The 17,085-nt window shown below is 45.2% G+C and overlaps 1 protein-coding gene across 2 annotated transcripts in view; it reads left to right on the top strand.

Moving 5' to 3' along the window:
* Positions 1-17,085, top strand: part of PAPPA (pappalysin 1) — a 1,283,063-nt gene that overhangs the window by 1,175,635 nt on the left and 90,343 nt on the right. The window lies entirely within an intron of this gene.

Genomic DNA, 17,085 nt, shown 5'->3' with positions numbered 1-17,085 from the left:
AGGCATCATCAACCCAGAACACTTTGCTTGCATGGCCAAAATCTGTATATTGTCTTATCCTGTATTTAGACTATGACCCTCATTTGAAGTGGCACACTCATATTGGAACAGGAACAAACAGGTGTTTGTGCCCAAATTGGAATTAAGAGTTGTACAGAATTTATGACATGTCCAACATGTCACCATTGGCCCTTTGACGTTGGCAAAATCTGCTCAGAAGGAGAAAAAAACCTGCAGTTGAACAAACTGAAAAAGTAAAGGTTATCCCTCAGTTCTAGCAGGAAAACTAGTAATAGGACAGAAAGAGCGCATTCGGTAAAGACTGGTAGTATGCCAGAATTTAATCTACAGATATAGCGTCTGACATAAATAAGTTAATCTCATTATCATCTACAAAAATATGGTTGCATAGGGTGTATGTATCTATTATTAACTCCAGCAGGCGGATATTTATATAGACAATACATAGGACACATGTTTATGTCAGACCTTACAATGACAATGATATTCTGGTACTGCGCCAGGCCTTTGATGTTGAATTGTCAAGAACTAGTAGAGTGAAAATATTTATACAAGTAGTATATAGCATTTGAATTCTCGTCGAAGAACAATTCATTTGGATCTGTTTCCTGTTGCACAATCACACTCTAAAAACATACCATGCTTGCACCCGGCATAATGGAAAATCTACACCCTGTGAGACAATACTTTTATAAACTGTATTTAGCACACAATATTTGTGTTAGGTGATATTTTTGCTAACAATAGTCTGACATACATCCACATGGCAATATATTTTCTAGTACAGTGCCGGCTGGAATGATATGGCAAGATGTGTTTTATGACCAGTTGTATATGGTTTTGGATGGTATAATGCATTGTTATGCAGTGTGGCGTAGTTTGCTGTGATGTGGTTCATAGCATATGGTGCAGGATGGTGTGGTGTTGGGGAGCGAAAAGGGAAGGTTTTTATTGGTGAGCAGTTTTGTGGTATGGTGAATTGTTGTGAAAAAGAGGGTGGTGTAAAATAAAGTGTATGGCTTGCTGTGCTCTTACACTGTATGGTGTATTGTGGGAACCTAAACTACGGTATTGTCCAGTGTGATGATGTTGTTCTGTGTAGTATCTCATGAAGTGGTGTGATACAGTATCAATTGTCATTGGATGGTTTCAGATACTCAATGGTTTTATGATTCTGAACTAAGTACATCTCTAAGTACATCTCTAATTCTTTGGAACCCCCCCCCCCGCTGCCAGTAAATACTGAAATATTAACTAAAATCTCAAAGGTTATCTAGATTGCTACGGTCCAGCATGACAGCTCCCCTTGACAAGATGCTAGAAACGGAAGTAAGAGCCAGGGAAAGGCATGAGCCTCCAGATTCAGAAGCTATGTCAATTACGGATACATTTCCAGATCCCATAAAAAATTATTAATACCTCAGTTTTCTGATCTGTATCTCATACAGACTAACACATGCATTTAGATGTGTTAAAGTATACAAAACACGTATTTGCATATGGATGGGCACAGGTAGAGCTGGACTATTCCCATTGGTGCAGCATCAAGGCTGATTTTCTTATGGATGGGTCCAAACTGAGGTGGTATTGTATGCAAAATAACGTTAGTCCTATGTGATTACCAGTGACCGTGATTAATTCAAGCATTCCATCAATCACTTTTATGCATACTTTAGTGGGTCTCCCTAAAAGGGACAGGTATGCCCTGATGTGGATCCTGTGCCCAGTGGGTCACTGGACCAAGCTATACCTAGCTGATGGGCCCTAAGGTGAAACGGGTCCTGGGCTGCATGTGTTCTGGTTCAGGGAGGACCTGGCCTGGCAGTTTGGACTAGACTGTTCCCATTGGAGCAGGGTCAAGGCTGATTTGCTTATGGATGGGTCCAAACTGAGGTGGCAGGGGGTGCAGAATAACGTTGGACTGGAATGCGTCCCAAATTAATTGCCAGTTGCTGAGATTTATTGAAACATTCCATCAATATTTTGTATACTTTGTGTGCATTTAGATGCACAGCGCATTAGAACAATTGGATGATTATGTTATGTGACTTGATGTAACTTATCTAGGTGTAATGTGAGATGGTGTGTTAAGGTATTGTACGCTACTTTGCAATGTGGCATGGTGAAGTTATGGTGTGATGACTTGATGTGTGATTATGGATAGCGCGATTTGGAGTTAATTAAATGTTAGGGTCAAATATCTGCCATCACAGTGTAAATATGTTGCACGCTAGCCACAGTTTGGGTTCTACCTTCTTTGTTCTGATAAGGTGCGGTATTGTGAAGGTTGGATAGTGTGGTACTATATGTGATATGATATGTGGCATGATATCATGTATGGTTTGGTGGTTTATGATCTTGTTTCGACTGACATTATGTAGTGTTTGGTGCAGTATTTCATTATGTCATAATGGAGGATTGACTTGATGATGAGTCAAGGGATAACATATATACAGTGTTTTAAGGGGTGTGACATTGTAGGCGATACCTCTGTATTTATACAGTGCTTCATGCAACAGTTTTGCAAACCAAGCACTGTAAATAACCGGTGGGCATGTCAAAATAATATATATTAAAATATTGTTTGACATAAAAATAGGGTACAAAAATATCATCCCATTGACATAGGTTTTAATTTATTAACTTCAGAGGGTTGATATTTTTTTTGACGGTATTCAAGGGTCAATAGTTAGGCCAGACGATATTCTAATAGGATAATCTGGTATCACATCAACGGGGGTTATGTTACCTAATATAGTGGTGCTTAATTTATTTTGTGTTCTAGTATGATTGGATGGGTGTGATTAAATAAGGTTTTTATAGTTTAGGGAAGTGTTGTCTGGGTTGATGTATTGGGATTGTAGAACAGCGCTCTACTATAAGAGGTGACAATTTTCCGGTCGATGATCTGGTAAAGAGAAATATGGGGTGATATGCAATGTTTAAAAACATTGATGTATTTTTTAGATGCCCTTTTCATTGCAGTTATGCACTTAGGTACTCAACAGACAGTCTGTCTCTTTGGACCATCTTTACAATTTAACATCTTTACTTTACAAAAGTCACGTTTTTATGGTTTTTCTAGAATTGCAAAACAAGTATTTGCAATTCCAATATTTCTAATCTTTAAAAGGAGTGTGTCAACTAATTGTCTTGGCCAATGTTTTTTTGTTTTGCCCTCCTGCTCAAATATTTTTTAAACTTACTGTTGTAAAATGGTAATAGGCCATGCTGGAACGCTATGAAAGGCGTGATGTGAGTGAATGGTTGGATCTTATGCGACTGGATAAATAAACAGGTATGGATAGTGCTTACATTTTCACTGAAAAGATATGATGAGATTGATGGGAGAATAAAAGGATCAATGCCTTGTGTTATGCGATTCACAGTATAATAAGAACAGCAATACTTATCCACACTTTTACCCGTGGCCCCTTTCATGGACATGGCCACAATATGTATCACTTGGGTGAGGAAAATGCCTGGAATCACCCTGGGATTGGTATGCAGTCGCATTTCCGGCCATATTCGTATTTGTATATTCTGCCTTCTTTTTGTGGCATCAAATGTTTAGATCCAAAATGACTGACATGGCTTGTAAGTGCACCAACCAGGCTCCTTCCTAATGGGCATGGAATGTCTGTGTTTGGATCATGGTTTTTGTGGAAATTCTGCTCTTCACAAGGTGGCAAGGGAAAGTCATGGGAGAATGAGTGGCATGCTGGAATGCCACAGGTTCAAGTAAAAAAAAAAGCAGGAGGGATGGGTGCAGCATGAGGACTCCATACTTGTCAAGGCTGCCTTTAGATGGCAAGACCAGGAACTCAATCAATAGCACCTTCAAAGAACTCGTTGTCTGAGGTGGCGATTCTTCAAACCGAACACCTCATATTCAATGGACCACACAGATTCTTTGTAGCTTAAGTGATTGATCTGATTGGGCCTTCCCATTGTATGGGGTAATATTGCAATACCAAAGTCTTGATATCCCATGTAGCTGGAAATAGACGAGTAATAAAGAGACTGGAGAACAAAGGAGTGAACAGGATTTAGTGAAGGCTCCCCCTTCCTATTTTTGTCATCTTTTTTGCTATGCTAATAGTAATAAGGAATAAGAAAGTATTATTCCCAATCTGAAAATGACAGTTAGTTATAGATACCTTACCTTATAATTACCCCAAGGCATTAACTGGATCAGGAGAATTTTTTCTTAGCAGTTCCCTTGCGTGTCGGTAGCTGGCGTCGTCGACTCCGCGTCCGTCATTGGTGTCATGTTCACCGGGATGATGTCACGGTGCGTACTTAGACGCCGTCCCTGCGCGCTGATGTCAGTTCTTTCTTTTTCCATGCCAGCCTTGCGCAGATCCGGAGAGAGCTACTCCTTTAGTCACTTTTTGACTACGCTTTTTTCGACTTTTGTGGACTTCTTTTTTGAGTTTTCGACTCCTGGTGCGTGAGGGATGACCCATCCCCGGACCGGCTTCAAGCCCTGTGAAGCCTGTCACAAACTGATATCTGTGACGGACCTGCACCTCGTGTGCCTATGGTGTCTGGAGCGCTGCTACAACCCGAAGTTATGCTCCAGCTGCAGAGCCATGAATCCTAAGTCTTTGCGAGAGTGGTCCCAAAAGCTCTTGGAGGCCGGCAGACGGCTCTGCGTTGTTCCCGGTCTCGCTTGAGAGGAAGGCCTCAAGACCCTTTGCGGAGCCCCCACACCATGTCCCACTCCAAGTCTTTGAAATCCTCGGGTAAGTCGAAGCACAAGAAGAAGACGAAGAAGCACCAGAGCTCTTTTCCTTCTCCCTATCGGTCAGCTGACCCGACACAGGACCCGGAGTGCCGTTGCTCAAAGGCTCCGTCTTCGGTTCCTCCTTCTGGGACGACTCTGCGCCTCCCTTCGTTTCCAGGAGCCGAGCGTCCCCTCCCAGGTGTGTGCATTTTGCGAAGCCCTCCTTTCCATCTTTGGGCAGTCCGACTCTGCTGGCGCAACTTCAGGTCCCATGGAGCCGGTTGGGGGTCCTGGACTATCGATGACAGCATCCACGGCACCAGAGAACCCCTGTTGATCCAGGCCTGGATCCGGATCGACGCCTATCGACCTTACTCAACTTTCCCTTGTGACGACGCCCCCGGCGTTGGTTGTGCCCTGACCAATGCCGTCCCCAACTTCACCCTGGAGATGGACCCGGAGCCTGAGCCAGACCAATGTCTGCCGTTGTCGAATCCAACGCTGGAGGATACTTTTGTTCTCTTGTTCATTCCTGGTGTTCCTTCTCACCCAGAAGGAGGTGATGAGTAATGGGAGCGGTCATTAGACCCTTTAGCCGACCTGCTTGAAGAGCCGGATTGGAGAGAGACCTGGGTGACGCCAGTGGTCTGGGCTTTCTCCCCCTACTGTGGCTACGGAGGAGGGAGCATTTTATGCTGTGGTGGTGCAAAGGGCAGCCGAGTCCCTGGGCCTGGAGCTCCCTTCAGTGGCGGTCAGGACTAACCTCCTGACAGAGGTGCTTCAACCGGTGGCAACCTCCTCCGAACCTCTTTTGCCGTTCAACTAAGCCCTCCCTGACGTCCTTCTGGTGACCTGGGCGCACAGGGGCTCCTGTGGAACGCACGATTGCCCTCCGCCACCACCCGGCTTCGGGTGACCTAGTTTTCCTCACCCAACACCCTTACCGCGAGAGCTTGGAGGTCCAAGCTTTGTCATCCAAGGGTGCATTCCCTTCTGCTCCCCCAGACACGGAATCCAAGAAGCTGGATCATCTTGGGAAGTGCATGTTCTCTTCCACCAGCTTGCCACTGCGTTCCGTGAATACCATGTGCCTCTTCTTGGGCCGATGCTCCCATACCATCTGGGATGTGGTTGGCAGGTGCTGCCTCAGTGCCCGGAGGAGGCCGGGCCGTTCTTTCCCAAGCAGTGGCAGATGGGAGAGATGCACCAAATTTACGATTCGCTGTGGACTGGATACCACTGACTCACTGGGCAGAACGATTGCCACGTCGGTAACCCTTAGGCTCTACGCCTGGTTGAGGACATCTGGCTTTTTGAGGGATATCCAGTCAACTTTGCTGGATATGCCCTTCGATGGCCGTCACCTTTTTGGCGACAAAGTAGGCTAGGCGCTGGAGCGCTTTAATGTTTCTCGAGCTAAGGCCAGATCCTTGGGCCTCCAGCATTATCCCATCCTCTTCAGGCTGCTTTTTGCCCCTTCCGTGGCTACGGAAGGGGCACCCAACCACGTCCGACCCAGTCCAGCCACCAGGTTCACGCAAGCTCCCCATCCTCTGTGTGGCCGCGGACGTGGGGCCCAGCAACGCAGTGTGGGATCCAGGGGGAGGGCCAGTCCATCCTTACCCCGCTGCAGCGGCCTCCATACCTTCCTAGTCTGACCTTTCAGGGCCACCAAAAGCCAGTGGGTGGCAGGATTCGCCGTCACCTCCCCCACTGGCAAACCATCACGCGGACAGGTGGGTTTTGCAAATAGTCTGAAGGGCTACTTCTTCCCCTTTGAGATTGCCCCTTCCTCCATGCCACCGTCCTTCAATCGCATGTCGTAGGATTATTTGGCGCTTCTAGGTCAGGAAGTCTCAGATCTCTTGGCCAAATGAGCTATCGAGAGGGTTCCAATGCCAGAAGTAGGTCGTGGTTGCTATTCCCGCTACTTTCTGGTGCCCAAGGAGGACAAACCCCTGCGTCCAATCCTAGACCTCAGGGCCCTCAACCACTTCCTCCGGAAGGAGAAGTTCGAAATACTAACCTTGGCACAGGTTCGGTCTGCCCTTGACCCTGGAGACGTGACTCACCTCCTCAGATGCGTCATGGTGTAAATGGGCCGCAATGTGGCGCATTGTTTACGCCACCACTGCATCACAAAAGTGTTGCATGGGGCTTGCAAATCTGCCTCAAAATGCTTAAATGCTGTGTAAGTGTGTGTAGTTGAGAATGTGTTAGTGTATGTGAGCATGTTTAAGTGTGAACTTGTCTGTGTGGGTTTCCTGGTAGTGAATGAAAATTTGTGAAAGTGAGTGGCAGTGAATGTAAGTGAGAGTGAAAATGAGTAAATCAGATTGAGTGAGAATGAGTGACATGGACTGGGAATGAGAGGGTGAGTGACAACATGAAAGTAATAATGAATGCAAGTGAGAGAGCATGAATAAGTGAAAATGCATGCACAAGCATTACGCTTGCAAGTTTGCTACTGGCCCTGGCTTACTGGAGGTCATTATTGACTCACACAGACACCCATGGCAAAATACTGGCACTGGCATATTGAAAGTCATTTGTGGCCTAATGGGAATACATGGCAAAATGCTGCACTGCCAGTATGGGGTAATTTTTTGGCATAATGTATATTCATGACAAAATTATTTTACTGGCTCGCTAGAGGTAAATCTTGGCATGAGAGACACCTATGGCAACATTCTGGCACTGCCATACCCAAGATAATTCTTTCCAATCAATATACACTGGCATATTGTCAGTGAGGGACACTCATTAAAAAAATCTGGCACACTAGAGGTAATTAGTGGCATAAGGTACACTCATAGCTAAATATTTGCTTTGGCATGCTGGAGGTATTTCTTGACACAACGGAGCACAACCATAGCATATGGGGAAATGGACACCTAAGATAAAAGGCTGTCCCTGACATGTTAGTGATAATAGTTTACATGGAGGTTACCCATTTAATATGGACTGTAATAAGAAAGGGGTGATCAAACATTTTTCCTTGGAAATCTTAAGTTTGTGTTATGCGTAGCTGTAGATACACATGCTGTGCATACTCCTGCTATAGTGTTGGGCTTGGACTTGTACAACTTGTTTTTCTTTGAGATGTATTTTAAGTCACATGGTACAAATGACTCCTCCCATGACTGGTAATGCGCATAGTCATCAGCTCGATGGTTAAATTGTTTTCTTCCGCAATCAGGGTCAGTCGTGCTTCACAGGGAAACTGAGTCAATGCTGCATGGCGCTCTTCACCGAGCCTCTCCAGTTCTCTGCTCTCTGTAGCCTTCGAACAATCCTATGGTGCATAAACGCTTTCTTTCTCCGCCGTGATCCCTCCATCTCCAGCTTCATCGACGCCCAACTTGGGGCTCTGCCTTCCTCAGGCCTCTTCTTTAGAGTCTCGCGCTCGAGAATGCGAGTACTGTAATGGAAAATACACCTTTTTGCTACTGTCCAAAGTACCATTCCAAGTACTCATTGGCAGATTAAAACGCGCTCTGTAACCTCTACCTGCCCCGGATCATAACAAGTACTCCTGCTCTGCTTGCCTTTCCTTTCGCTCGAAAAAGACTGTCAGGAATCATTCCGATCATTGACTCACCCAGCTCATCACGGAGCAACATGGAGACCACAACATCCCTGATATCTTTGGGAAAGACATCGAGGAAGAAGTAGAAGGAGGAGTCGACGTCAAACAGATCGTATTCTTCAGCCCGGAAACTGTTTCACCCTCAGACTCTGAGGGCCATGACCTGCAGCTCCCCCCAGGCCAGCACCAGACGTCGACTACTGTGAGTACTACTACACATCAAACCACTCACCACCCCTGCAGGAGATGGGCACCCAGCCTACAATCGAGGAGTCTGCCTTCCAGGCCACCACTGCCTTCCCAGCCATGGACAGCACAGATCTAAGGCTTCGGAGTTCCAAACCCAGCGCAATGCAACCTGCACAAGACACAGCCAATGTCGACGCCAACAGCTCCATCAGCGACCTCTGGAGGTTCGACGTCGGGCCAATGACCCCGTATATCCTGCCAAACCTTCTCCTTCTGATTATAACACCACGCATCACAAGGCTATTTTGAGGACAGCCCCCTTTCACAATGTGGACCTATGTACTATGCCAAAGGGAGCAGATTTCCCAGTGAAAACACTTTCCCACATTGAATGTGTTACCCAATTTTTACCTATGCTTAAGGGAATGCTTAAGCCGACGCAAGTGGACTTTAAAGATCCTATTAACCCGTTCGCTGCGGGTGTCGGTCAACGGCCGTCGCGAGCACTACCTCGGTAGTGCTGCGCACGCCTGTTGGCTGGCACGGCCCCGCCCGTTTATTAGAACGTTCCACCCTGGCACAGAACGTTCAAAGCAGTTAAGGCATTAAGCCAGTTTTCTCACCGAAAGGGTTGATAAAAAGTTCAAGCCCTTTCTCGCTGACCTTGCATTTATTAGAAGTCAGCTGCTGTCATACTCTTTGGTGGTGCATGCGTTTAGTAAATTAACAAATGACTGGGGATGCCCTGCTGCCTGAAAAAGACATGAAAAAGATTGATTTGGCGGCAATACAGGTTACCTCAAAATTGGCAACTCACTAGCGTATCGCCTACTCCGTAGGGTTGCCGGCAAGATATAACCCTGCCCTATGGGACCAGATGGGGAACCAAATCCAACATCTCCCGGACCAATATAAACAGATGGCACAGGAGATTGTAATTGAAGGGCAAACACTCTCTACACCACCATCAAGTGTGCTTTTGATGTGTACGACACCTTAGCTGTGAGCATAAATTCCAGCGTGTGCAGGCATGCTGGGCCCGGTATCTCGCCATTAAGCCAGAGGTCCAGCAGCAACTGATCAAGTTGGCACTTGATGGGTAACACCTCTTTGGGCCTCAAGTTGATCAGATGCTAGAACAAATTAAAATAGATACGGACACAGCCAAAGCAATGAGGGCTCTCCAGTCTCCATCGTCCCTTTTGACTTTTTGTCGCTCTAAATCTCAAGGCAGCACCAAGAATACCTACACAGGTGCCTTGTCCTCATACCAGAGGCAACAACAACAATCACAAGACTCCTGAGAATATTCAAGGGCTACCCTTATGGGAAACAACTCCAATAGTAGTCTAAGGGAGCCGCATCCTCTAAGCAGAGGTTTGCTCTCCCTCCCCCAGCCACACTGCACCGATTGGGAAACATCTGCAGGGGTTCCTTCCACAATGGCGAAACATCACCACAGACCAAGGTGTCCTGTCCATTGTAGAGCAAGGTTACTGCCTGAAGCTTACTGCCCCACCACCAAACATCCCCCCCATGCACACACTCTCTTTCACTACAACACCGAATGCTCCTACAAGAGGAAGTACATGCACTGTTGCTCAAGGGAGCAATAGAACAGTGCCACATCAACAGCATGGTAACGGGGTGTACTCTGTGTCATTTCTAGTCCCCCAAAAAGACAGGTGTCTTAGGCTCTTTCTAGACTGCTGGCCCCTCAACAAGTACTTCCTGTCGGAGCATTTCCACATTGTCATGCTCCAGGATGTCATTCCAATACTGCAACAAGGTGACTTCATAACTGCAGCTGAGCTGAAGGATGCCTATTTCCTCATCCCAATCCATCCTGCACATCACTGCTACCTCGGGTGCATGGTATGAGGACAACACTTTCAATTCAAAGTTCTGCCTTTTGGCATCCCTGCCGCCCCAAGAGTATAGCTTGCAGTGGAAGTCACACCCCGAAGGAGGAGTGGCATCCACGGTCACTCATATCTGGCTGAGTGGATGATAAAAAGTGCATGCAAACCGCAGTGTTTGGCTCTCATACAGATCACCTTAGCTCTCCTCCACAAATGTAGGACGTTACAACGCATACATTTACAACGTATGCCTTTACATCGCAGGTTTTACACCGCAACATCCCTTACAACGCATACATTTACATCGCATGCCATTACAATGAATTTTTTTAAACTACATTTACAACGCATTCCATTACATAGCATTATACCTTTACAAAGCATACCATTACAACGCATACCATTACATTTCATTTAAGGTAAGTGTTGGGTAGTGTAGGGGTAAAAATTACTATTCTAACCCCAGAGGGTACAACAGTAGGGTAAGTGTTGTATAGTGTAGGGGTAAAAATTACTATTCTATCTCCAGGGGGTGCAACATTAGGGTAAGTGTTAGATAATGTAGGGGTACTATGCGTTGTAATGGTATGCATTGTAATGACATGCGATGTAATGCCTGCGTTGTAGTGTCATGCGTTGTAATGCCATGTGTTGTAGTGACAGGCAATGTAATGGTTGCGTTGTAGTGACATGTGTTGTAAATGTAGTGCAATGTGATGACTGCGTTGTAAAGGTTGTTTCCCCTCCTCCAATATCTGGGTATCACTATCAATGTAGGAATAATCCCACCTTGAACCCTCGCAGGTACAACACTTCATAGGAGCAATACTCAATTCAGTCAGCGGGAAAGCTCATCCCAGTCCCACAAATGTCCAAGGCTTTCTGTTACTGCTGCCTCTTCTTCAGCCAAATCGTTAGCTAACAGCCAGAACAGTGATGCTCCTACTAGGCATGATGGCCTCCTGCACTGCCATTGTTCCTCATTCCTGATTACACACGTGTCTACTTCAAAAGTGCCTAGTGGCACAGTGATTATAAGTGGAGGGTCTATGGGAAGACCTAGTTTTGATTTGGGCCAGCACCCATCACTCTCTGCAGTGGTGGAACCGCAACAATTTGTTGCGGGTCAGGCCCTTTTTAGACCTGGTTCTCCAAGTGACCATTACCAAAGACGCCTCTCTCCTAGGATGGGGTGCAAATTTACTCCCCATTACTATTCAGGATCTGTGAACACTCCTTTAGCTGTCCTTCAAAAGCAACTACCTGGAATTGCTGGCGATTCCATTGTCTCTGAAAGGAACTCCAACACAAAGTCCTGTTCCCCTACTTCCAATGCTGGGAGTATCTCAACACAGATCTGTTCGCAACCACAAAAAATGCCAAATGCCCAAGCTTCGCCTCCAGGTTTCCATACCCTCAGTCGATTGGCAATGCATTTATGTGTGAATTGTTCAAGGATATTTGCCTACGCTTTTCCGCCTCTCCCACTCCTTCCATATGTGATTGGGAAACTGCAGGAGATGTCCCTCACCCTCATCCTAGTGGCTTCCACAAGGGCCAGGCAGCTGTGGCTCACAACCCACCGTAAGCTGTTTGTAGTTCCTCACAAGAATCACCCCAGTAGGCTGGACCTTTTCACCCAAACCCAAGCAGCTCAACCACACGATCTGGCTTCTGAGGTCTTAGAGTTTGGTTATCTCAATTTTCTTTCTCAATGTATGTGCATCCCCAAGGAGGCTCCTCATCTCCCCACTAGAGCATGCTATATAAGGAAATGGAAAAGATTTGTCCACTACTATCCAAACACATTGACCCTCTAAAGAGAACAGTGCAGGACATTGTATGCGATCTGCTGCATTTACAACGCTCAGAACTAGCTTACACATCCATTTGTTTACATTAACTGCAGAGGCAGCATATTTACAAAACAGGGAACACTCTTCACTGTCCAGCGTGGCACTCATCAAAGCATTTATAGAAGGATTTAATAGGTTGACAATTAGAGGTGTCCAGCAGTTGCTGCTGCCTCCTCTAACTGGCGCCAATGGTTCCTCCTGCAAAGCACATCACTGGCACAAGTGTCATTAAGGCAGCAACAGGAACAGAAGGTAAACAGAGTTTTATAATCCCTTTCACCTTTCTGTAAATCCCATTCTGTGCCCTTGCCCTAGGCCCCAGCTGCAAAGTGAAATCTGTTAAATGGCTAAATGTGTCAGTAGAGGTCAAGCCTGTGATGTCATTGAGCATCAAAGGCATTTTGATAAATCAACGGTCATTTTGCATTTTCTATGATGTACAGGTCTGGCTCCTAGAAAATTCTCTGGACAACAAGCAAAGCCCAATCTATGCTGCCAATATAATTCTGTGTTGATTAATTTGTGTGTATCCTGTCGATCACAATCTGGCTCAGCCTTTTACCTAGAAAGGATGAAATTAGCTCAAATGAGCTGGGTAATAACAAAGTCAAAGGCAAGCCGGTCTGTGCCCGTCCGCAACTGGACCGTGAGCAGGGCCAGGAACCCTAGCCATTTCACCCCACGAAGATACACTGCCCTAAATCTCCGAGCCCTAGGCCCTGGACGCACCAGCAATCTCTGCTGCTGCACATCCCCATGGACCACCAAAGGCCCATTCTTCTGCTGACATTGCCTCTGCACCTTCAGCATGGAAGCAACCAACATCACCTGCAGCACCGCTAGCATGGCTGCACCCACTACATCGACTGAGAGCCCCACAATGACACTCCAGTGCTTCCTACTCAGTACGCTCTCGCTGTGGAAACAGGTAATGGAGATCTGTGACACAATCTCCTCCCTCTCCCTGTACGTCAAATACCTCACAGAAACCTGGCTTCACCCGGGTCCGCACCAGACATCGCTACCACCATCCCCTAAGGTTACAAGATAACACCAGGAGCGAACCAACAAGCATGAAGGCGGAATCGCCATCATCTACAGAGACACCATCCGCTCAGCTTCTGCAACACCATCCGGAAAATCATTGCCCCACTCACAATCGACTCTGAGCTCTACATCTCCAGCGACAGAGTCAGATACATACACACCACACCACTGGGTCTGACCACCGCAATGTACACTTCACGCTCTCAGAACTCAACTACCCCGGCACTAGGCCCCTCAGATCCATGTATAGAAACTAGAAAAAAGGTATCAGAAGACCAGTGGAAGGACCCGCTCCGCTCCCACCTCCCCTAATCTACCCAAGACCACGAACAAGCAGCAAAGAACTTCACCCATTGGTCACAAAGTGCACCAATGCCATTGTACCAGCCAAGACAACCAAGGCCCTAAAAAAAAGCAAAAGACCATGCTGGTTCACCGAGGGACTGCACTCCACCAAATGCAACTGCTGACCTCTCAAAAGGAAGTGGCATATCAGCAAAAACGTAGAAGCCCACACCGCCTACAGGACTGTTCTCAAACAGTACCACCACTTCCTGAAAGAAACAAAGAAGAACGCCTGAGCAGTCAGCATCGAAGTCAGCACAAACCACAGCAAAGAACTCTTCGCCATCTTGAAGGAGTTCAATTCTTTATCCATTTGCAAAACCATTTTGCAATTCGGTAACCATTTCCTGAATCACAAAATGGGTGTGGTACACAGTGAAAGGCTATTTAGTGGTCACAAACCCTGTTATCAGTGCATCGCAGGTCTTGTGACCACTAAATGTCTCAGAACATCAGGCACATAGCTTTAATCCCTCCTATTTCAATGTTTAGCATATAAATGTGCATCAGTCAAGCAGTAGCCAAAGCTTGTGCATGCGGATTGAACCTGGACGATGACAGCCATGATACAGTCCCCACTTTGTATGCAGCTGCCAAAACACAGGAAAAGAGTGAGTAATTTTCCTATGACCCATTTCCTACATTCACAGGATCCCCACGGTGCCCCACGGCAATGGGGTTGAGCACCGCAGGGGGATACCCTTCAAGGATCCCGACACGGGGGTTTCAGATGGTTTGTAGACGGACTGCGGAAAAATAGCAGCCGCCTAATGTGCCTTTTTTTTTGCTCCCCACATTTGGAGTGGGATCCTGGAACTCAGCTTTATTGTAAGCAGACTTAAAGAAAGTCTGAGCCTCTCGCATCGCTCCTGAAGTTTAGTAGCAGAAACACCTAATCTAGAAGGAAGAAATGCTTCTAGCACAACTGCCTAATATTGATATCAGTCATTAATTTTGCAGGATTTTCTCTGCCATGTAAGGACTGCCTTACAGAGAGTTCTCACAATGGATAGCACACAAAACAGTAAAATAAGTTACTATACGTGTGCATAAATTATGACTTTTGTGTGATTCACATATGTTTCCTTACTGCTTGGTATAAGTTATGCACTGTAAAACATTACCTCAGTTTCCCGACCCATGACTAGTAGTAGTACTTTCAAGGTGAGAGAATAATGTGGCATTCCATGTTGAGTACTGGACGGTCCCTGACAAATGGGGAATTACCTTGGTACAAAGTATCTCTACTACTGTGCGTTGTGATAGTTTCCCACCCCGATATTCTGGCCGCTTCCTGGCTGCTGCAAAAGGGAGGGGAGGGAATTTTCAGTAATGTGGTTTTAACTTCTTAATTGGAATTCAGCCAGCAGTGGGGCTCATCAACAAACTATGAAGTAGGGCCCGTTTGAAATGGGGGTCCTGATGCAATCATGAGACTCTCGTTGCTGCTTTCTAACTTTATTTTTTGCATTAAAACCATGTTCATCCAGGTGTAAATGAAGTGCTTTGGGAAGTGAGACTAGGTCAATACTAGCAATGCTAAACCACCCTAAAAAAGTATTATCTGGGCATAGTCATAGTTCATTTTGCTTGTTTGTTTTGATTGCTCTGACAGGTGCCTGAAGACAACGCTTCTTGATATACGTGTATACCCTACGACAATGTCCATATGTTAGCAATGGCGTTCATTACCCAAAGGTGGTACATGCCTTCGCACTCTATGAGCATGCTTACGCATAACTCTCTTAGGCGCTTCTGCCTTTATAGATCATACATGCTTCACGACAATATTCTATTTGCGACCAGCAATATGGGTCGTTACCTTCTCATAACACATTTATTTGTTAAGCATTTATGCACTCCATATGTCCTATCGGTAGTGAATAGCATGTGGTTGTTGTTACCTAACTCAGTGGTACTCATTTTATTGACTTTGGAAGGATAAAAGTCTGAGAGGACCTGCTGGCATGTCAAGCTATGGCTATGAGGTCAACTAAATGTTTGTGGAGTTGATGCATTAGCCCACCGAACTTCCAGACCCGGCTTCTCTGTTTCTTTCAGCAGCAAAGGTCTGATAGCAAGTTACGTTTTCATCCTCAGATGGTTGTTATTGTACTTATAAAGAGATTTTAAATAAAGTTTGTATCCTCATATGATAAATATCTCAGGAGGTTTCCTCCTGAATTGTGTGTGAGGTTGTACTTTCATTCTGAACTTTGATAATGCACTATAGCATGTAGGGCACCAGCACAGGTTTGTGTCATCATCACTAATTAGACACTTTCGCTCAATGAGATAAGCATCCGCAGCTAACAGCTAAAGTAATTTCCAACCATCGTGCTTCGTGACTACTCCAACTCAACCATTCTTCTTATTGAAGTTTTTATGTCGAGCTACCATTACATTGGTTAATAGTAACACTTACAATTTACAGTGCTTATAAACATCAAAAAATATGTTTTAAATTACTGTATAAAAGCAACCTATTATTAATGTAATTAATTTAATCTTCGAATACCATTACTTTGGACAGACCATTACTTCAATGAGCGATTACGTATCATCAGCATAATTCTTGCACCCAAACTGGTCAAGGTGGATAGCATATTTAGTTAATGACGTCATGTTGAAGGAATATTTTTCATAATGATTGGTAGGTTAAAATAATTTTAAGGTTTTAAAGTCAAAGTAATTCTCAGTTGAAATAAAGTTCAAGATGAAGAAATTGTCGGAGTAAGGGTCAGGTCAAAATGATATTTAGTCGAATTAAGGATGAGGCTGAAGTAATACTCAGTCGAAATAAAATTCAGGGTGGAGTAATACTCAGAATAATGACAGGCTGGAGTAATATTGAGTTGAAGTAATAGTTAGGTAGAAGTAATAGCCAAAATATTGTTCAGGTTGAAGTAATCCTCAGAATAATGTCTGCCTGAAGTGATACTGAGTTGAAGTAATAGGTTGAAGTAACTAACACTCAGCCAAAATAATATTCAGGTTGAAGTAATACTAGGAATAATGCCAAGCTGAAGTGATACTAAGTTGAAGTAATGGTCAGGTCGCAGTAATACCCAAATGAATGGCTAGCATGAAGTAAATATTTAGTAGAAGGAATGGTCTGGCTGTAGTATTGCCTTATCATATCATCAGCTGTGTTACCCACAGAAGATGTATTTAGAAATCACAATTGACTACACGTGGGCAATTGCTGCTTTACTGTAATGAAGCCTCTGTTTTGGCCATATTGAAGAAAGGCTTTAAATTAAGCTCCTGGTATAGATTCCCGTAATGAGGGCTTAACTGTGCAAAAAACATAGCAAACAGTTGTTTGTAACACTGAAAAGTGGTTAGCTAACATAAAAGGGTCTGCGGGTAACTTTGCCAATAGGTTGAAGGTATCCCAACAGCATGAGCATGACAAGCTATCTCAGAATGGCCTTGGTGGGGTGA

The sequence above is a fragment of the Lissotriton helveticus genome, chromosome 5_1 (assembly GCF_964261635.1).
Source record: "Lissotriton helveticus chromosome 5_1, aLisHel1.1, whole genome shotgun sequence".
Classification (NCBI taxonomy): domain Eukaryota; kingdom Metazoa; phylum Chordata; class Amphibia; order Caudata; family Salamandridae; genus Lissotriton; species Lissotriton helveticus.
This window is presented reverse-complemented; position numbering and strand designations above follow the sequence as displayed.